Here is a 23856-nt window from a genome sequence, read left to right as displayed (position 1 = left end):
ATTTCTGTTGTGATCTCATGAGTTTGTGGGCATTAGTCACTTTCTTCAAGTCAATATTGACAAAACACCTCTGCAGGTACGGAAGCTCACGGGTGGGCCAGTGTTCTGTGAAGTTGAGGCTCCTGGCACATTTCCAGCTCATCTGAAACTGTACATGTGAGGAAGCCATGACTATTTCTCTATATAGTACATAGTCTTAAGAATGGCTGTTAGTAAAATTGATTTTAGGATAAAGAATGGTGGTAATGACCACGATTATTATCATGTTCTGATAATTCCACAAACAGTAATTCCAGAAACAAATGATGCTAACTTCTAAACGTTTGTATTTTTTTTTTAAATCTCATTCTATTCTCTTGGTATACTAAGGAAATTAAAATAAGTATGTTATATATTTACAGATATATGTGATATGTATATAAAAATGCAAGTGTATGTTATGGCAGTAACTAATTTTTATCAATGGGATTTCACATAGACGAACGCAAGCTGAAAATTCTTTCTAGAATACAGACACTTTTTATTCTTTTATTTAAATAATATTTCTATTCATTCTTTGATAATTTCATTAGGTCTTCAATAAATATATCTTGATATTCAAATTGCTTTCTCATTACTTTTTCTTCAGTTGATTTCTAAAAGTATTAGTTTGAGTATTGTACCTTTTGGAGTACACTTTATCTTTTATATTTACCTTTATTTGAAGATATTTCATTTTCTTAAAATTTCCACTGCTTAGGAGGATGAGGCAGGAGGATAGGAATTTGGGATCAGTTTAGGCTGAATAGAAATAATATGCAAAAATATCTACTAACACAAATTAGACTGTTAAACAAGAGTTTGTAGACTAAGAAAAAACATGAAAATTTGCCTGATTGTTGAGAAATTTCAAGGACAATATTTAGTTCTTATTCATACTGACCAATACATATACTCTCTTTTTTGTTAGGTTATTGTACTTCATGGATCTTGAAGACATTTGTTTACAACCTAAACCCAGCTTTGAACTTTGGGAGGAGTCTAAGAGTCACAACAGTGCTAGACTTTTCTTTGTGTGATTCAGCGTTTTGTTTTACAATTAGGTTTAACTCTAATGTAGGGAGGGCTAATTACTAGCTTCTGCTGAGTTATTTTCAAACTCTCTAAGAAGGCATAGAATCAAGCGTCCCTATGTATCAAGTGTGCTTTCTGCATAAGCTCCTTCATCATGTGGATAGTCTCTTTTGGTGAAATTAGTGATTCTCAAATACTGCCAAATTCTGGGACTGGAAATATGAATTGGTAATGGGTTAAGAAGATGTCAAATTCTTGCAGAAGACCTGATTTGTGTTCACAACAACTGCATACAGCTCAACCATTTGTAACTCCAGATCCTGGGCATTTGGTATCCTCTCCTGGGTTATGTAGGCATTAGTAATGTGGTGTACTTAAGGTAAATGCCAAATATATATATATATATATATATATATATATATATGTGTGTGTGTATGTATAATGTATGTGTTTTTATACACACATTCATGCTGATATATTTATGATTTAAAAAACATCTATATCCAAAGGCAAGGAAATTCCACTGAAATAAATGAGGAATAATGAATATTTGCCAAGTCCCAATCTATATATTATCTGGCCAGGGTGGCATATTCCCCGTAGGTAATTCATTGGGAAGATGTTGTAGTTTGGAACAAACAAAAATTACTAATATGATACCTCGATTTCCAAATAGTGTCTAATTACTCTATATAAGTTCTTCTAGTTGTGCTGCCCTCTCTGACTTCAGTGGGAGAGGAAGTGCCTAGCCTCATAGAGACTTGAAGTGCCAGGGTAGAAGGATATGCCTGGGGCCCTCAATTGTTCAGATTAGAGGGTGAGGGATGGGGGGAAGGATTGTGAGAGGGGAGTGGACAGGAGGGGAGCAGTGAGTTGGATTAAAGTGAATAAATGAAAAAAATGAATTAAAAAACTTCCATAACACTTTAGAACCCACTGTGTTAGCTGTGTATTGTTTAACCCTCTTAATTTTTCTTGCTACTTGCCAAATAATATTTATATACTTTTTCATGCTCATAGCTAGGAAGTTATTCCAAGTATGGAGTTTCTTGTGTTCACTTCAAAAATTTATACTCATAAAATAGTTATAGTCTATGGTTCAGGAGCTTGGGAGTAGAAATTTGTAAATACATTCTTTCAGAAGGAAATTGATTAATGAGAAAGAATAAGCTTCTGGTTAAATTTAATTGTTTCATAAGTTTCTGTTTGCAAGTATTCTATATTTTTCAATGAACTAAATTTCTAAGAGGATAGAGTATCTAAATTACCAAGTAAAATAATCCTTTGAGGGGAGGATGTGAAAAAGGCATACCACTCAGAGCTGTTTACTTCAAAGTCTCTCTCTGTCTGTGGTTCTCTGGGTTAATTACTATCTATTAAAATAAGCTTCTAGCCCATGTTTTTCTTTTTGTTATGGGTTTTCCTTATTTTGCTCGCATACAATACATCCCTAATATATCCTTTCTTTCGCCCATCCTCCCAGTCTTCCCCCTCTCCAACCTCCCCTCTTCAGAGTAGATACTTCTGTTTTGCTTCAGAAAAGATCAGCTCTCCTAGAGATATCAACCAATCGTGATATAACATATGCAATAATAGGCTTAAGCCTAGTCCATCAGGGCTGGACAAGGCAACTCAGTAGGAGGAAAAGGTCCCAAGAGAGGGCAAAATAGTCAGAAATACCTCTCTGCAGCTGTTAGGAGTCCAGTAAAACCCCAGTCTAAACCACCACACCTTGCATGCAGATGAACTAGTGCAGGCTCATGCAAGCTTTGTAGTTGGTGCTTCTTTCAGAGAGAGAGAGAGAGAGAGAGAGAGAGAGAGAGAGAGGAGAGAGAGAGAGAAGGGAGGGAGGGGAAGGGAGGGAGGAGAGAAGGAGGAGGTGGAGAGAGAGGAGGTTGGGAGAGGGAAGGAGGGAAGGAGGGAGAAGGAGGAGGAGGAGAGAGAGGAGGTTGGGAGAGGGAAGGAGGGAAGGAGGGAGGGAGGAGGAGAGAGAAAGAGAGAGAGAGAGAGAGAGAGAGAGAAGGGAAGGAGGGAGGGAGGAGGAGGAGAGAGAGAGGAGGTTGGGGGAGGGAAGGAGGGAGGGAGGAGGAGGAGGAGGAGAGAGAGAGGAGGTTGGGAGAGGGAAGGAGGGAGGGAGGAGGAGGAGGAGGAGAGAGAGAGAGGAGGTTGGGAGAGGGAAGGAGGGAGGGAGGGAGGAGGAGGAGGGGGGGAGAGAGAGAGAGAGAGAGAGAGAGAGAGAGAGAGAGAGAGAGAGAGAGAGAGAGAGAGAGAGAGACAAAGAAAAGTTTAAGCCACTTAAAATATAGTCTGTTTTGTTTGGTCAAGTACTCCAGAGAATGAGGCCTGCCCGGAGTATGGTTGAGATACCAGGGTCACTACATTTGAAGAGAACTGTTTATTTATTTATTTTTCCTCACTTGCAGATAGCTTCTATGAGTAGGGCAATGCGACCATTTTTCTTCCCTTGTCTTTGGAATTCGTTTGGCATGTGCTTGTGCAGGTTTTGTGCGTGCTGTGAGTTCATGAACATCTTTTGCCTTGTTGTGCCTTAAGAATGATCCACCCGCACAGGCTCTTCGATATTTTAGTGGGAGAGAATCTGGAAAGACTGGAAAGAAAATGGTAAGAAAATAATGTATTAATTTGTCAAATATAAATTTTAGAAGCAAAACACCACCAGCAGTAAAGAAGGAATCAGGCCCGTCTAGTCTTAAAAATGCCGATTCTACATCATCTTCGACTTGACCCACAGAAGCATTTTTGAAGCTCTATCATAAGTACTAATCACACTAGTGATGGATTCTCAAGGCTAGGAAAAATATCGACACATTAAGGTCTCTAAATGCTATAGTAATGTTTTAGATAAATTACTTCAGTGGGAATTTTTAAGAGTTGGAACCTCCTTTTATCCACATCACAAAACTAAGCCTTAAATAGTTAGCTGGTTTCAGTGAAATATCTGAGCCTACGAAGGCTTTGCTGTCAAGCCTGATGATCTGCATGCAAATTCATGTTAACTGTCTGAAATTCTATTAATTTGGATTCCACTACGCATTTGATAGCTACTAATTCCACTCTCCACGAATTTCTCTTTTTATTTCAACACAAGTTTTCATCAGGGATGATGCTGTGCACGTTGCAACACCAGTGATATGGGAGTAATTTTTCCCGGTATGAACTGCTCACAGAGAGACTGACAGAAGGAAACCATTTTATCACACTAAGATCAGTCACTCTTGAGAGTGCCAATAAGGCTTTGAAGGTGGAAAAATATCTGTTCTTTCTGATGGTTATATGGATGAACAGTATTTGTCATTTAGTTTTTAAAGGAAAAATATATTTGCCTGCAATGACATCCCGTTTTTGTATAAAAACACAGAAAATGGCTCAAGTGGATATGCTCTTCTCACATATCCATACTATCTGAGTAACAATTACAATTTTTATAAGCTGTCATATGAATAATTTAAACCATTTATGAACTTTAAGTATAATTTTTTCTTTTCGCTATATGTAAAAGGAGAATATCCTGAGTTTCAAAAATAGGAAACTGATGAAAAGAATTTATGTGTGTGTGTGTTTGTGTATATATATATATATATATATATATATATATACTGTATATATATACAGTGTAAACTTATGAAAAGGATGTATGTGTGTGTGTTTGTGTATATATATATATACTTATATATACATACAGTGTATATATATAGTGTAAAAGTTAGACTATTATGAATATTTCACTAACAGTGTGACAGAAAAGATATATTTTAAACTAGACAAAAGTTTAGATTCACATCAGCAGCAACCCAACACTCTGAGAATCTTTAGGGGCAAAAACTCCACAAGGAATTATCCAAAGGTTTACCAATTACAATTGGCAATTGTACATGTGTTCTCACTACAGTACAGAATCTTTGTTGAGCTTATATTCTTCAATACTATTTGGAGTATGACATAAACTCATTTATGCTCCTGCAGAATATCAAGGATGTTCTTAATATTCTCTTAAGCTGAAGGAGAGAAGAGTGGTTAACAACAAATTTAATATTAGTGTAAACAGAGAACTAAATGGCTCAATTGTTCATCGTAGCAATATTTGGTACCATGATTCACTCTTCATTTCCCTTAACAACATTCACTGTCATTCTGTCATTCAGATGAAGACATCAATAACAGTTACCATGAGGATTGAGTTCCTTTGTTCACATCATGGGCTCCAGGAAACATGTATACTGTCATTTCTGTTTCTATGAAATAAATATCTATATGTAATATATAGAATTAGGGAGAGGTTAGAATAAAGAGCAAGCCTGGGGAAACTGAAAGTGTACTTTGCAAGAACTAATGTTCACTTTCTACACATTCGGTACTCTCATAAACTTGGACTTTTAAAACCTTTTCCTTATAATCATCAAGAGAGAAGACAGAATGTTTGCTAAACGGCTCTCCTGAACTTCTGTAACATTTATTCATATCTAGAATAATTTACATGCTAATCATACATGTCTTTGGATCTGGGTCAACTTGAAGCAATGGCTGTTGCAAGACTGAAGCAGTATCTTGGCAAACTTTCACTATTTACTCTTGTGTCTAGCACATGCTTACATTTTCTGCTCATTACATGTCAATAAGTCATCACACGACTTCAGCACTTCTTTTTCCTATTCAACTCTGAAAAATAATAAGAAAGGTGAGAAGAGGAAGAGAGATAGACCATTGAACCTGATTAGGCTGTCACTGTCAGCACTGGATTTTAATCATGCGTAGAAGGAAAATCATGGTGTGTTTTGCAGAAGAAATGAAAACACAAATACAGAAAATTTCCCCCAACAGTCAACCATAAACATATTGCCTTCTTTCAAGACACCACCAATAGCATCGTGCTTTTAAATATCATCATGGGGTGACTGTCATGGGTTTCTACTTTTCTTCACAGCTGGGTATTGCAGAGGAAAGATTTATTTGGACAAAGTTAATTTAGCACATGTGACACCACCTGCTGTTTGTGCTGTACACGTCTGCGTCTTTAGAAGTGGCTCTGATGGCACAAAAGAGAATAAAGCAACCTCATCACTGCTCTCCTGGGTTTGCCCTCGTCTTTGAATCACAGAGCCAATAAAACAGATGGTTTGCTGAAGTGGAATAAAATCAGACTTTTCTTATGATGCTAACAACATGTGTGTGAGGCACATACCGCTTGGAGTTACTCTGCTTTGTAGCATAAAGCCCAGTGGGAAACTGAGGACATCGAACCCTTGCTAACTCACTAATTATCAGTCCTGTTGTCTTTCCTCAAACCTATAGACGTATCATAGTAAAATAATTACGGAACTCACATACAAAATAGTTCAAACTTACTGCTTTCATGTACATTTTTGATAATGAACTGTCTGTTTTCCAGGAGGAAAACAGCTTTGACTCTGAACTCCATGGAGTTTTATGTTTGACATCTACACTGCATACTCACACATCATTCAGAAGTTTGCTTTCTACTTATTTCTGCATTGATATTTATTTTTCAGAGGTAATATTTTCTTTCATGTGCCTTCATGCTGCTATGAACTCTTGGGAGGAAGTTCTTCAGAAGCTGACATTTTCCTGACACCACATCATCCGGGATGGCTGTGCTTGGTTACTCTGGATGATAGTTTTGAGTACCTCACTGGGCTAGTGATTGTTGGGTGATTTTTCTCCTCTGTAAAGTTGCCAGTTCACCCAGTTCGTCTCCACTTTCACAACCTGCTCTTCTAAGAGAAGGTTGCATTGTTCAGCTACACTGGACCACTCAATAGTTCTGTTCTACATTTTTGTTGTGTATTTTTGAGATTACAATTTAATGACATTTCTCCTTTCTCTTTCCCTCTACAAACACTCCCATATATTCCTTCCAATCTTCTTCAAATTCATGACAACTTTTTACATTGATATATATATACATATATATATATATATATATATATATATATATATAATAGAATCTGATAAGACTGTAAAATGTTACTTCTGTGCATCTTTTTAGGGCTGAGTGCTTGATCCTTAGCTATTCTTCCTAGAAAATTTCTGTTCTTTTACTTTATTTAGTATTCTGTTTAATATTGGAAATTCAGGGGTTCGTCAATGAAAACTCAAGTGGTTTTAATATTGACTTGTAACTTACAATCACATTATTTGGTTTCTAAGATACCTGACAAAAATACGTTAAGGCAGGAGTTATTTATCTTGGCTCACAGTTTGTAGGTGTTGCTCATAACCATGGGATAATCATGGCAACAGAAGTATGAGCAGTTGGCCATATTTTATTCACAGTTACAAATCCCAGAGAAATAAAGGCTACTGTTAACCTCACTTTCTCCTTTTTTCTTTCAGTCCAGGAACCCATGGACAGTAGATGAGGATAGCCATGAACTCCTGATCCTCTTTTTTTTTTTTTTTCTTTTTTTTTCGGAGCTGGGGACCGAACCCAGGGCCTTGTGCTTGCTAGGCAAGCGCTCTACCACTGAGCCAAATCCCCAACCCCAACTCCTGATCCTCTTGCTTCTACCTCCCAAGTGTTGGCATTACAGGCCTGTACCACTGAGCTCATTTATGGAGTTCTAAGGATCAAAGCCAGTGCTCTGAGCCTGCTATGTAGTCAGTCTACCAACCAGCTACATCTGTAGCCACACTCATTTTCAAGAGTATATGTCAACACTAATTTTTTTAAGAATCCATTCATTGTGCAATTCTGCTTTTGTGATTTATATCTACATATCAACTGGGAAATAACATTTCTCCTAAATTTTAGCAATAACTCACCTGTGAGAGGCATGGAATCAGTATTTTGAAAGTGAGACTAGACATTTAGAGTTAGAAGAACGCTATATTGAGTACAGGCATCTTGGTTACAATTTACTGCCATGACTCTTGCTTTGTTTCTCTTCTTATTCCTTTATATTCCTTTCCTTTCTTTCCTCTGTGACTCCATTTTACAGTTTTATTTTGGTGTAGAAGTCCTTTGATTTCATGATCCACAGTGGCTTTTTACAGAGTATCTACTAGACAACTGTGCCGTTTATTATATGATTAGTGAAAATGTACACACTTAAAAACTCATCACTTCGCTATTTTAGTTTCTATAACAAATTTTACCAAATCCAGACATACAGTATTTCTATTTTTTTTCTGATCCCTAGGGCTGATAGCACAGAGATGATTTATTTAGTGTTATTACATGTGGTGGTTTCGCTGGGAACAGCCCTGTTAGGCTCATCTATTTCAATGTTTGAACATTAGGGAGTGGTGTTACTTGGTAGGGATAAGGAGGTGTGGCCTACTGGAGGAAGAGCGTCACCGAGGGCAGGGTTTGAGGTTTCAAATGCTCAAGCCAGGCTCAGCTTATCTCTCTGCTGTCTGCAGATTTGGACGTAGAATTCACAGCTACAGTGTCTACCCGCATGCCACCATGTTCCTTGCCATGAGGGAAAGAAACAGAAAATGTCAGCCAGTCCCAATTAAATGCTTTCCTTTATGAGAGTTGCTATGATCGGGGTGTGTCATCAAAGTCATAGAACACTGACTAAGATATGAAGCATCAAGGACTCACATTCTTTTCAATTTAATTTTATTTCTTTTTCTATAGGCAGCGCTGTTTTCTCACAGGGCACTGGAAATCCTGTTTATAAGACAAAATGGCTTTTCTCTAAATCTGTGGCTCTCCTGGCTATTATGCTGATAAGCCCCTTATATTTATTCAGTTTATTTTCTGGCCAACTATGTCTTGATCAGAGTTTCTGTTTGCCTTCTATTTTATATGCACGTGCTTCCCCACGAGAATATCATCTCCTAACATTTAATTTTAACTTATTCAACATTATGCAATTTTCTCAACTTCATGGTCTCACATAACTTTTCATTAATACTTCTTAAATCTTACTTGCATAACAATTTGTTCATTTGTGTTTCTGCTGTCAAAAAGTAACGTTTCTCATTTTCATTAGTATTCCTTTTTAAAAATATGTTTTATTTATGTCTGTCTTCATATGCATGCTTGTGCATGCAACTACATGTCTGTGTGTGTACTTGTGGGCAAATGTGTGTATAGGACATATGCACAGAGATATTCATAAAGGCCAGAAGAGAGCACTAGATCGCTTGGCTCTTGAGTTACAGGTAGCTGGTTAGACGTGATAAAGTATGTGAGAAGCAAATGCATTCCATGTTCTCTGAAAGGACAACAAGAACGTGTAACCACTGTCCAATATCTGCGGTTACCCATGAGGAACATGCCATTTGCCTATGTACTGGAGAACAAGGCTTCTACTTACACATTGTACTTACAATCTGGAAAACCTCATTTTTTATTTAAATTAGGTTTTCCCAAGACTACCCTGATAGCGTGCATAACTTTCAATGTGTACACCTAACTCAGGTTTCGAACAATCTCCTGCCCTTGCTGATCCCAGGTATCCTGCTTATCAAAAATTGTTTGATCCTGGCCAGAAAGGCAGCAAGTCACATCTGAGTTGGAGAGGGAGACAATAATTAACATTTGCTGTTTCTTCTGAAGATATGCAAATCAATATGAAAATGAAAAGATGGAAAAGTGTGCATGATTCTATTATATCAACATTCTCATAGATATTATAACTCACATTCAAAGCTTGCTAAAGACAGACCGTAAGACACAGACCTGCACTTAGAATTAACGCTCCTCTTCACATGGTTTTAGAACTTCTTTGATTTGCAGATATGCAGAGTTCTTTTCCTTTTTTCAAATGAGGCCTGAGTTGCCCCTCACAGAGCTCCATGTGTGCTTATATTTCTCCACACGGATGTTCTTGGGACATGTTTGTCAGTGTAATATGATAGCAGGGCATCTCTCATTTCATTGCTGTCTTCCTATTGCCTTAATCAAGTGAATCCATCATCTCGTTGTCCTCTCATGCTGGAGACATTCATGTCTCTCGGCATAAGTATCGCATCTTCCCTGATTCATTTTTCCCATGTTCGATAGTTGCATTACTGCCTCTGTAAGTTCCATATCTTAAATTGAATTTTCAGTTATTTCAGAGAGAATTGAGATTTTTACACTGATTAGGATTGCTAAGGATAATAAATACCAAAGCTAGGAGAGTGCTAAGGAAGTATTTGATGTGATGTAGTTTTGGACTTTAAGAGACTCAGAAAGTATATTACGTTAAAGTTTTAATTATTTATCTCTACACGTCAAATTCTAACTTTTTATGAGGTGCAAACGTAACTCAGTATGTATCAACTACAGAGGTCAGTAAGTCTCTATAAACGGGGATTGGTTGCTTAGTATTGTCCTGGGCACAGCTGTAATGAGGCGGCCTATGTGATAAATAAAATAAAATCTAGGACAATGATTTAGAGTTCAGGTAACATAGATAAGTTACACTGAAGTAGTAGACTTGTGTTTTACCTACAACTTATGGAAATGTTTAACGTCTAGGAATATAAAAAGTACTGCTTTCTTTTTAATAAAGATTTTGAAGGGTTTTATGTGCTTCTGTTTGTTTTGTTTAATTTTTGTTCTGTGTGTCATGTGTTCTCCTACGTTTTACTCTGTTTTGATTTTGGATCTAAGAAGAGTGTGATAAATAAAATAATGTAAAGTTGTGTGGACAGAGGATCTGGGATGTTCTGGGAAAGGAGAAACACGGGGTCAAATATATTGAATGAAAACTTTTGTCAATACAAAGTGAAAGAAAATTAAAAAAACCTGTTATTAGAAATTCAGGAATGCTGTCAGTAAGTTTTATTTTCTACAGATAATCATTAATTAATAATTAAAAGTGCATTTCAGCTTCCAGAGAGTGAACTAGATAAAGCATGATAGATTTAGAACCTGAACACAGGACTGAAATCTAATATTCAGAATCAGTCCCTGCACATTTCTGTTGAGGAGGGCATATGAAGGCGTCCTACTCATTGAGAACTTGTTGGAATTGCTTGACCCCCATAACACATATACAACTAACCAATGAAAATGGCGCAGTGTTGAGAAGGACGTTTTGGGAGGTCAACTACAATGTGCTGCAGTGACTCTCAAGACATAATTTTGGTAATAAGTTGAACATGACATTTTGAGAGCCATTTCCATCTACAAGACTAAAACCCAGCATTTGTTGTATATTCCATCATCGAATTAGTCTCTATTTGATACACTATACTGATCATTATGGGTCTTTGAATTATAAAATCTCAGAACAATCCATAAACTGTCAGAATCAAATTGAAATATCATGTGTTCCATTGAAAGGATTGTTAATACCAGTTTCAATTTTAAGAAACAATACTACAGGAGCGGAGAGTCTGAAATGGATGCATGCAAGACCTGGTGAAATTTTCTTTGAGTATTTGAATTCCATGCAAGTGAGCTTCCTACATGGAGAATGACGTTCTTTCTGTACAGGGAGTCCTTCTACTTGATCAGCAAATGATCTACTCTTGGGTGCTTTTAGTCATTTCATCTGTTATGTGCACAACCAATAATTTATAGAGTGTAAAAATCATTGTTTTCTTCTTAGTATCTTTCTACATTATGACATTGGGAAAGTCTAAATAACAGAAGTGAAAGTGTTAAAATAAAAATATCACCAAGGAAAGACATTTCTGATTCATTACACAGTGAGACACTCAGCCAGACCTTCAATTTTATTATCACAGAAGGGGAAAAAGTTTGAGTTATTCTCTGAGAACCTGTGGAGTTCACTGTGGAAGAGGGAGGCCTAAGCTTCACACACTCTGGATTCCTGTGGTCTGACTCACATTTACCTCCTTCCCCTCTGATTAACAATCATCTGACTGCATTTTGGAATTCTTAACAATAGGAATAGTTTTTTTCTGTGTATTTCAGTGTTTTTCTATAATCAATGGGCATAAATAATATGCAAAACCTGACATTATAATGCAAAGAATCTGGTTTATATAAACACCTCATTGTGAATGCTAAGATGTTGTCTTCCTAAAATATGGTCACATTAGATTAAATGCCTTCTTCATTACCTAAATTATTTGAAGCACTTTTTCCATTGTGGAAGTTGTGATGGAGAACAGGTCTCAAGCTGAAGACACGTCTGTCACCATTGCAGACTGGAGAACAGCTAAATCTGCCTCATGTTCTTCATTTCTAGATGAGCTTAGAACTGTGGAAACTGTAACATTCAAGGTTACAGTCGATTGGTGTAAAAATATACAGCTTAAAAATCAGTCATGAGTAGAGCTATATAACATAAAAATCTATAAGAATTCTTCTGTGTAGCATTAAGATTTTCTCTTCTCTCTATCTTGACAAACACCCAACATTGATTTCCCTCTTTCTCCCCTCAACAAGAAAATGCAACAATATGCCCAGAATACTTTGTACAGAGGAGGGAATCTTGGATTTTATTTTTCTGAGTCTCTGTTTCTGTCACAGGCATGTTCAATTCTATAACAAACCTGAGTTCCCAGTCTCTGTAAAAGTATTGCCTTGGTAATGACTTACTCTCAACCTCTCCCAATAAAATATACTACTGAATTATATGAAGTTTTCCAAAGACTCATTTGTCAGCTAGGGCATACTGAAAATTTAAAGATGATTATACAGGAGCCAAGAACAAAGGCTTGTCTTTTCTTTAGAAGCAATTAAATACTTTAGTACATATTGAAAATAGTATTATTTTTCACATTTCTCTCTTATATGAAAAAATAACTTAGACTTTTTTTGAATTTGTGGAAATTATAAACCAGAAAATATTGAATATGTGTATTCTTATGATAAACCTATAAGCCACCTGAAGAATTGTGTAACTAAATTAACTGATCAGACACACATATTTTTCTGCCCCAATACCCAGCTGTGACAGAAAATCAAGCATTAGCAAATAAAGACAGAATTTAGTAATAGCAAATAAAGGCAAAAAGTTGATGCCAATCTAAAAGACCTCCACACAAGTTTCTCCTGCAGCCTACATTCAGCTGCTCTGCCCCAGGAGCTATGACCTCTCCTTGACCTTGACCCACCAAGGAACTCTGCCACAAAACCCTAACAGAGGTAACTTATAAAGAACACATTATTATCACTAATATTGGAAATGAAATTAAATAAAACGTCTTACAAAATCTAGTATTAAGTGTTCTATAATGTTTTGAGTGTATGCTAACTGAGCTACATATGTATAAAAATTTGATTGACTGCTCAAAGAAGCTTCTCCTTGATCTATTCCACTCTCACTGTTATGCTCGAATTTGGGAGACTCTGCTCAATCCTACACACTGTATTATGCAGCTAAATGGTTTCCAAGTCTAGAATAAAGTATTTTCACAAAGTCTTGCTCAATCCTCCAATATTTCAGTAGCGCGTTATTGAATCAAATGCAGTCCCTCAGGCATGTACACAAAGTGCAAAAAGTGCTACACTAAGTCAGCTCCCCAGTTACAGAATCAGGATTTATTAATGTTAATATTTAATGAGAGAATAAACAGATATTATGCATTATAAATAGTGATAATGGTGAATAAATAAGAGTCCAGAAAGCAACTTCCTACTTATTTAGAAAAACCTAGAGTCTACTATCAAAAGAACAATTATGAGATATTTCCTGATGAATAATCATATGAGAAAAATATATATAACAGAATTGTTTACAGGCTTGTCAATGGCCTCCCATAATGCTGTGATGACATTCAAAAGGTTTGTTTAGGAAGCATAAGCACCAATGTTACTAAGAGAAATCACCTTCCTAAGATCAATTCTCTTTTCTCTTAGCAGGGATGCACACCTCTTCTCTATTTGCTCTGTGTAGATGGAGCTGGATTTTGAACACCGTACTAGGGTTTGCAATCAAGGAAGAGGGTAGGTATCTAGCAGGGGGAAATGCAGCTTGCTTCTTCCTGTCTGCCTGTTAGATGGGTCACCTCTGCTTGTGAGCTCTGTAAAAATCCCTGCTGGGCAGCCAGTTCTTGCATACAGCATTCCTCTTCTTGTGGCAGCATTTCAAGTACCACTTTTTTCCAACATATACTCTCGCTGGTTTGTGGAGCTGGCTGTTATGTCCTTATATGGGGACACTCTTCAAAATGGCCATTCCCTCCTCAGGGTTCTTACTTTTGGCTTTTAGGAATCTAAGAAGGTTTATCCCATCTTCAGATTTGACATTTCCACTGGCTTCCCTTTGTCTTCCTTGTTCTGCCAGACTCCTGCTTTTCTTTAGTAACACACATAATACTCTAGGTGATGTCACTTGAATCCTTTTTTTCTTCCCTCACAAATACTGATTGATTTTAGTTACCTGACTGGATCCTAGTAAATATGTAGAGAAAAGTGTAAAAGGAAATAATGGGAAATTAAATAGAAATTCATGGAAGTATTTGGGCAACGAAATGGAAACAGGTAGCTTAAAGGAATTGATGTAAGATATAAGAAAGATCTGAGGATACGTTAGGACAAAAAGGGAAATGACCACGGAAGGCAAAATATGAGACCTGATGAATAAAGGACAAGAAAGAAATCAGTTATTCTTTAGTGGTTGATGATGTGATAAGTTTGAAAGTAACCATTACACTATGATAATAGAATATTTTTAAAAATATGAAAAAAATAGCCATAAGACAGTCTAGTAACATAAGAATATTTCTCAAAAAAACTAGAAAAATAGGCATAAAAGAAAAATAATGAGAAATTAATATCCACTGCAGAAAGTTTAAATATATGCCAAGATGAAGGCAAAACATTTTAAGGATATTAAATTGTCTATCGCTGGCTTTTAGTCCATTTCATCAGTAGAAAACTTTATAGTTCTGTGCGAATTTCATTAGCAGGGATACTTTGGCTTCAAGTAACAGAGATACAGTTTGATGAGGAGCCATGATAAAATTGAATTTAACTGACATGAACAATAGATATGCTATAAACTTGTAATATTAAAATTAAGAATGAAGAGCTCTTAAGAAAATATCATCCATGGATCGTCATTGGCCACTAATGAGAAGCGTACTAATTTAGTCTATTATTCTTCATAAACAGTATGAATGCTTATTTATAAGTTTCTTGCCTATTGGCTCAATTCATTGTTTCCTTGTGACACTTTGGTTCATTCAGCAGAAACCGTAAGTACAGAAAGCTTCAAGGTTATATGGCACTTTTCCAGACAAAAGAATCCTCTGTTTCAATGCAACCAACCTAACTAATGTAAGCGATGCAGTTCCAGGCTGACTGGTCGAGCAGTTGACCTTCAATAGTTATGACAACATGGTTAGGACTCCTTTGGTGGCCATTGTGAGATAATTGCATTCAAGTGTATGTTTAGGAAATGTACCATCCCAGTAAAAGCATGCATCAATTTAATAATAGTTTATAATTGCTGTGTAACACCAAAGTACTCACTTTTTGGCTATTATGACATAATTTACCTTTGCCTGAAATTCTGCCACAGCACTGCCTGCTTATCTTGAGCCTCATAATCCATAGGCATCCTAGATTCATTTCGTCTCCCTCCATCAATGTCCCAAAGAGTTCCATAATGTTATTATCGTAGGTTAAGGCCTAGATTTTCTTTATCTGTCTAAATGAAGTGTGGATGAAGCATGTGCTTCTAATTATTTAATTACAACTATGAGGTACGGAAATTCTTTATTCAAAATGCAATAGATCATACACAGTGATACATATTCAAGATCACTGATGCAAGAGAAGAAATCTAAGAGTGAATGTATATTACTCAGGTAATAGAGTAAAAGAATTTAAGAAACAAAGACACACGAATATATGTATATATTAGTTAGGTTGCTTGCATTGAATCTAATGTTTCATTCGTTGGAAAAGTGCCGTATTACCCCTAAGGTTCCTATATCGATGTTTTCTGCTAGATGAACAAAAATGACACAAGAAAAAAGTGAATTGAGGTAATACGCAAGAAATACATACATACATAAACACATATACATACACACACAAACACAGACACACACACACACACACACAGAGAGAGAGAGAGAGAGAGAGAGAGAGAGAGAGAGAGAGAGAGAGAGAGAGAGAGAGAGAGATGCAGAAAATGGCTTACAAGTTGTGGTCCATTTCCCAACAATGGCTGTCTAACAGTGGAAGGTCTAAGGATCCAGTAGTTGTTTAGTCCATGCAGCTAATTATCTAAACTGATCCAGGATAGAGCAGAATCTTGAAAAAAGTAAGCTTTGTTACCAGTGAAGGAATAGATTCTCTAAAAGAGCAAATAGGCCAAGGAAGCAAGTTTACTTCTTCCTTGTTCTATGTAGGTGTGGCCTGATGAATTGTCCATCTCCCCCACCTCAGAAGGTTTGAATTAGAGGTGTGTCTTCCCATCTCAGAGATCCAGATGGGAAGTTGGTCTTCCCATTTCAAATGATTTCTGACAGGTGTTCCTAGCCATTTGCGTTTTACTTCTTTCCAGATAAAGTCAAGTTGTCAACTAAGAACAACCAAGACAGAGAGTAAATGATAGACAAATTCAAGTAATTTATGAAATCTAATCAGGCTTTGTCTTGGGTAGGTTTTCAATTATTGTCATGGAAGGAAACATGACAGCATGTGGGCAGAGGAGCTGAGAGTTCATCTCGATCCACAGGCAGCAGAAGGTGACCCTGAGCTACACTGGGCATATAAGACCTTAAAACCTGCCTTCCATAGAGACATACTTCCTTCAACAAAGACACATCTACTTCAGTAAGTCCACACCTCCTAGTAGTGCTATTTCCTATAGCCAACCATTCCATCCCATAAGACTCTGGGGGGCATTTCTATTCAAACCACCATAGCTGTATTCTAATAGAGTTCCGTGACTATTCTGCAAGTCCTGAGACTCATTACCCACCTCTTCAAAGGTAATACTCTAGGCTCTGGCAATTACGGTTACCTCCTTCCTTCAGGCAAACAGTAATTACCCATTACATAATTATTAGTTTTCTTGTCGTTAGTATTTGGGGGTCTAAGATGTTTGAGTTCATCTTCAGATGAAGTTGCAATAATTGATATGAAACAATGTTCTTGAAAACATGGGTTATGTTGGTTCGATTAGTTTTACTCTATTTATTGGTCAGATGAAACGTGTAAGGCTTTCTGAGGGAATTTCTTCTCCTTGTTCACCTCCTCTACAAGAATGACTGAGGGACAGTTAATGTACTTATACCTTTGAAGTAGAGTCGATGGGAAGGCTTTGCCAGGCCCACAAAAATGTCGAGAAGCCTCTTTCTGCTATCAGATCCTTTTGCTCTGGTTCTGTCTGATATTCTAGCCAAGGTTATATAACAAAGCCTCAGTTTTTCTTGTCTGCCAAGATTTCTGCAGTAATATTTTAAATTTAGAATCTTTTTGCCATCTAGAAATGTCCAAAAACTTAAAGACATCTATTGCTAGTCCCTGCGTTCTGCAGCTCTTTCTTCAATCCTCTTATGATATAGCAAAAAGTACTCTTAAAAATTCCTTAGAAATCTACCTACCCTAGTTTGTCTTTTAAAGTGTTTCTTCGGCGTGAATATTGTGATTTGAATGAGAATGGCCCTCATAGCCTCATGTATTTGCATGAATAGACTGCAAATACTGTTTAGGAAGGATTAAGACAATAATTCTCAACCATCCTAATGGTAGTTCTTCACGTTGTAGTGACAACCAAATAAAATTATTTTTGTTACTACTTAAAAACTACTAATTTTGCTACTGTTATGAATCCCAATCTAAATATCTGTGTTTTCTAATAGGTCTTAGGCATCCCCTTTATAGGGGCTATTTAAACCTCTGATTGAAGACTGCAGAGGCAGACCAGGTTGGAGCAACTGTGGCCTTGATGGAGAATGTATGTCAGTGAAAGAAGACTTTGAGGTTCTAAAAGCCCAGGGCAAACCCATTCATTCAGCATTCAATGTTTTAATGAATGTTGGATTTTTGCCAGCATGTATACGTAGAGCACATGAACTCCTGGTGCCTTCAGAGGCACAACATTTAAAACTTCAATTTCTGCTTCAAGGCACAGCCTGGCTTACTTGGATCACATGTGTAGCATCTTTTATTGATGTCCCTGAAGGAACTCTTTCCCTATAGGGCCTATCATCCTTCAAGAAGGAGAGAATCCTTTCATCTTAGACTTAGATGAATTCAGATCCTGGAAACATGGAACTTCTGTTGGGTGAGTTTTCCCCACAAGACCTTTCAGCATCCCACTTGATAAGTACAGGACGTTTCTCTGCAGGGCAACTGGCCTCTTTATTAGTTACAACTTTTTCTATAGCACAAACCACTATACTTTCCTGCCTACAATTTTTTTTCATTAAAACAAATCAGTCCATCAATGTATAGCTTAATCCTCTTCAAGTCTTTAGGACACAGATATAATGTATCCAGATTCTGGGACAGCACATCGGTAGAATAGCTCGCATTCAAATCCCTAATAATTTTGATTTATTTAAAACCTCGTAGGCTGGTCCTCCAATGTCTGCATTTCTCTAAGCGTTACTGTCTTCCAAGCTTACATTATAATGGGTTAATAAACTCTGCTTCCAGCCTTATATCTTTTGTAGTCCAGCATATCAAATACTTCCCCATTCATAGAACGTATTTGCTTCAGTTTCTCAAAAGCCGTATGTTAAAGTTTAAGGTAATATAAATATTACCTTACTACCACTACGTACGATTTCTGTCTTAATTTTCTTTCTTGTTGCTTTGATAAACTACCTCAAAGGAATATCATTAAGAGAGGAAGGTTTATTTGGTTTACAACACCAGGTTTCAGTACATCACTGCAAGAAAGTCAAGGCAGGTAAGTAAAGCAGCATCTTAGAGCCATGGTCAAGGGCAGAGAAAGAATGGATCATGCCTGGATTTTACTCTCTATACAGTCCAAGTCCCACCCAGGGAATGGTACAATTCAGCTTCAGGCTTGAACTTCCAATATCAAGTCATGTAATCGAGGTAATCCCCAGAGACATACTCCTAGTCTAGCTACATGAAAATTTTTCATTCATTTTCATTCATGAAAAAGTACATTCAGAGCTGACAATGAAAAGTCAACATTGCGTAACCCAGCAAATATCATCTGTCTGACACCTAAAACAGAGATTGTTTCTTTGTTCAGTTCGTGGTTCCTTTTCTGGAACTATTATTACAAGTCACTGCATATACTCCACTATAATTATCATATACTAAATGTCAGGTGCATTTTAAAATAGGAACATAGGATATTTGTAAAATACATGATTTCTGAAAAGGGTTTCCTGAGGTTTCTCAAAGGGGTTGGTTATATTCCTGTAACCCAATACTTGGAAGGCAGAATCAGGAGCATCCTGGGTTTAAGACCAGCCTGGCGTACATAGTAGAGTTTCATGTGAACATGGGCAACAGGAAAACTCCTGCTCTCTTACCTCACTGCAAGAAAAGAGGGATGGCTGCACATATAAATTTCAGTGCGAGGTCGTTCTAAAGAAAAGGATTTAAAAAAAAAAAGTAGTGGCTGTAATATTACACGTATCCTCAGGACAACATAGATAATGGAAACATGAATGACATCTGCTTTGATGTATACATGAAAGCTGACCTGAGAGTAATGTTCAAACACTGCTTGCCACGTTAGCATGAGGACTTATGCCTGATATCAAATACCAGTGTAAGAAATGCCAGGCAAGGTGTCAAGCTTTTATGATCCCAGTGTTGGGCATGTTGACCAAAAAAAAAAAAGCATTCTCAGGATTGATTGGCCAGCCTAGCCCAGGTGATCGCCAAAACCAGACCTATCTCAAACTGAAGTGGGTACCTCTGGAATAGGATTGACAAGCCAGGTCATATTCAAGATTCCATGTGCATTACACACTTACATGCAAAAGCACACATAAACATATTCTTTACATTAAATACAGGCTGTGTAAACTATTAATGTTTTGGGGTATCCCTTTAAAAAATTAGCCAGAAATAGTTTTATTTAGAGCTTAATAACTTCGGGGTAGGGATAATATTTCACACATAATTAGATGACCGTATTTTATTTATGATTAATTAAAATTGATTTTAAGCTAAGTCTTAAAATGTATCGAAGAATATTTAATCATAAACTTCGTAAATATATTCACCAACAACTTGAAGCAAATGTATTTAAAGGAATTTCATGTGGTAATTTGTATTGTTCGCATATTTATTAAAATATTTTTCTCATTCAATTGACAGTAAAGTACTTGATTCATTTCCATAAAGCATCTAATTATTGCTTCAAAGCATCTTGGAGGTGTAAGGTATCAGTAGGCATTACCAAGAGCATATATACACAAACATAAATACAGTCTGTAGAGGCCTAAAACCAAGTCTGTCATATTTTACCTAATAGTTACAAGGCTGTGCTGCCTTTGCAAAACTTCTTTATTCCTAGATTTTACATTCTTATCTGAACAATGGGAATGTAATCAACTGCCCTATGTACTGTCATGAAAATAAAACTCCTGAACAAATCCCTTGGCGATATGGCTCACAAAATGAGTTCATAATATCCAGCCACATAATTATGACAGATTAATGATTTGAAAACCATGGGCTTCCTTGCCACCATAGCATATGACTGTAAATTTAACACTTCAGAATAACACATTTACTGCTTTTCTTTTTTATAGTCATGCCTTTCAGAAGCCCAACCCTGGTTTTATCAGCCTGTCAAGACAGTTTCTTTCTGGATTTGAAGAAGAGCGTCTATTTCTGAAGTTGTCTAAGTTGCTAGCCGTACGCAGAACTTGCCGCAGGAGGCCTGATGTCTCTGTCTCTTGGTAAGATGGCAACCCACACTGGATTTCAGCTTCCAGGAGCTGCCCACACCGCTTGGAAGATGGCCCTCTCCTCTATCTTCAGAGGCAGCCACATCAGTTTGAGCGTCTCTCACATTTCCGAGTCCTTCCTTCATGTTTTTTTTTTTTATTCCATACGCTTGCATCCTCTCCTCTCTCTTCATTTTCTCTCAGAAGGTCCATCCACATCATGCATAATATTTAATTTATGTCGGGGTCTCATTCTTTCATGTTAGTTATACTTTTTATGCATCATCGTTCTCTGGGTCCCAGAAGTCCGGTACCTCTATTTTTAGGAAGCATTATTCTTCTTTCCACAGCTCTCTAAGAGCCTGTTTTGCTTAAGAGTTTGACTTGGACTTTAATTTTAAACGTTGTCCAACTTTTGCTCCCTGCAAACCTGTTTTATTTGCATTAAACTCAAGTGGATGGAATCAGATGTGGGAACCATTACAGTAAGACAGATCGTAAGACAGTATGCAATGTGAAAGAGGGGATCTACAGCCACAGTGCACAGCCACACACATATACAACAGAGGTTCCCATCCTGAAATTTCTAGTCAGGTCTCATTTCAGTCGCCTCACAAATTGGATTTGGGATCTACTTAGGAAGGTTCTCTTGGGATCTTGGAGCTATGATTTAGGCAGATTTCACAGGTCTTTTGCTCTCATGCTTACTTTCCTCTTTTGTCTCCCATTTTAGATTTTAAGGCCTTTTTGTTTTCATACACATATAAAAGTACTTATAGAAAGTATAATTTTACTTGCTAATTTTTTTACTCATTTTTCCTAATTTATCTTCAGTTAAAAAACTCCTTGATTTTTTAATGTTTGGGTTTATAGTAATCTCGATTTATTTATCCACGGTTTCATAGCGTTTGTTCTCTTTTATCTGTTCCGCAAACTCATCCCATCTGTAACGTTAATGGAAAATATGTCTCTTGCACACTTGTGATAAAACTGTGCCTGTCGCAGCTGTCTCCTACCACAGGGGAACAATTTCTTCTTAGATTCCCCACAGCAGAGGAGAGAACTAGAAGATTGCCTGGGTGCTGTCAGAAACAAAACAAAACAAATCCCAAGCTGAGTCATACGGAAGCAATGTTCCCAAGTTACAGGAAGTCTTTATGCCGGATCTGTGTTCCCACAGGCCAACTGTAGCTACCTGGGCACAGAGGTATAATAGCCCTTGGGTTTTTCTCTAATTTTTTTTATTCAGCAGTCCTCTGGCTTACAAGCATAATTCTAGCACAGTATTATCTGGAACATTATATAGTAGTTTTCAGAAGTTAATGATTGAGTGGATAAATCCAAGAAGAGGGGACATTTTACAGGTTTTTAAAACACACACACACACACATACACACACACACACACACACACATACACATATACAGATATGTCTTAGTCATACACTAAACTTGTTTAACTTCCAAAGATGCCAGGATAATTCATCTACATTACAAGGTCCAGTTAATTAAAATTTTAATTTGATATTTCTTTATTTTAGTTATCATTCGTATGTGATAAAGTCAGCATTTGTTTATTCTCCTTCTTCTTTGACAAAGTTGTTTTGTTTTTTCATTTTTTTCTTTTCTTTTTTTTTTTTTTCGGAGCTGGGGACTGAACCCAGGGCCTTGCATTTGCTAGGCAAGTGCTCTACCACTGAGCTAAATCCCCAACCCCAGTTGTTTTGTTTTTTATCAGCCATATGTAGATGATTTTTGTAGATGATACCTTCCTAAACAGAAACAGGTTAAAGATTAAAGCCAACTACTATTAGAAGCAACACGTATATTGAATAGGTGCAGGACACTGAGTCATCTCAGCCACACACACCCCTCCACACACACACAAGGAACAATACTTTATATCCGCTAGCAAACTAGCAGAAATAAAAATGAAGCAGAATTTTTTACAATAATTATGAAAAATTAACCTAGCTATTACAAAATATTTGCAACTATCTAGGAATAAAATTAGTTGAAGTTCCATACATTGAAAATTATAAAAGCTGATGAAAAATTCAGAAAGTATAAAAGAGAAGACAACATCCTGTGTTTTGAAAGATCAGATACTAGTATGATGTCTTCTTGTAAGGAAACATATTGTCTTAGGGTTTTACTGTTATGAACAGACACCATGACCAATGCATCTCTTATAAAAAGAACATTAAATTGGATCTGTCTTACAGGTTCAGAGGTTCAATTCATTATCATCTAGGTGGGAACGCTGCAGCATCTAGGCAGGTATGGTCCAGGCGGAGCTGAGAGTTCTACATCTTCATCTGAAGATTACTAGCAGAATACTGGCATCCAGGTGGCTAGGAAGAGGGTCTTAAAATCCACACCCAGAGTGACACACCTACTCCAAAAAGGACATAGCTACTACAATAGGGCCACACCTTCTAGTAGTGCCACTCCCTGGGCCAAGCATATACAAACCATCATATACATCATAAGCCACCAAAAGAGGCAAATCAAAATTACTTTGAGATTACATCTTAGAATGGCTACTATTAATACAACTAGTAAAACCTTGTGCAAGCAAAGGCGAGGAGTAAGAAGGACACTCGTCCACTGCTGTTGGGAGTGCAAACTCATACAGCCAACATGGAAATCAGTGTTATTCAAGAATATGAGAATTGATCTACCCCAAGATCCACTTTTCATAGTTACATTGCTTTATTAAAACACCATGAACAGAGAAACTTGCAGAGGGAAAGGTTTATTTGGTTTTTCCTTCTATAGCACTGTTCATCATTGAAGGAATTCAGTGCAGGAACTCAGAGTAGGAACCTGGAAACAGGAGCTGATGCAGAAGCCACGGAAGGGTGCTGCTTACTGGCTTGCTATTCATCACTTACTCAGCCTGCTTTATTATAGAACCAACCCAAAAGTAACACAGCCCACTGTGGGCTGAGCCATCCTGTGTCAATCGCTAAATAGGAAATTGCCCCGCAGCTGTATCTTATGTAGGTGTTTTGTAAATTGAGGTTCATTCCTTTCAGATAACTTTACCTGTACC

General features: G+C 37.1%; 1 long non-coding RNA gene across 2 annotated transcripts in view; it reads right to left on the bottom strand.

Moving 5' to 3' along the window:
- LOC108352972 (uncharacterized) overlaps positions 1–23856 on the bottom strand; it is a 36786-nt gene that overhangs the window by 5332 nt on the left and 7598 nt on the right. Inside the window, exons 2-3 of one of the 2 annotated variants that reach the window (XR_010058031.1) lie at positions 12067–12215; positions 3471–3661 (exon numbers count right to left, since the gene is read on the bottom strand). This is a non-coding gene — a long non-coding RNA (uncharacterized LOC108352972). The remainder of the gene's footprint in view (positions 1–3470; positions 3662–12066; positions 12216–23856) is intronic. The other variant, XR_010058032.1, reaches the window with a different exon arrangement.

The sequence above is a fragment of the Rattus norvegicus genome, chromosome 15 (genome assembly GCF_036323735.1).
Source record: "Rattus norvegicus strain BN/NHsdMcwi chromosome 15, GRCr8, whole genome shotgun sequence".
Lineage (NCBI taxonomy): Eukaryota > Metazoa > Chordata > Mammalia > Rodentia > Muridae > Rattus > Rattus norvegicus.
This window is presented reverse-complemented; position numbering and strand designations above follow the sequence as displayed.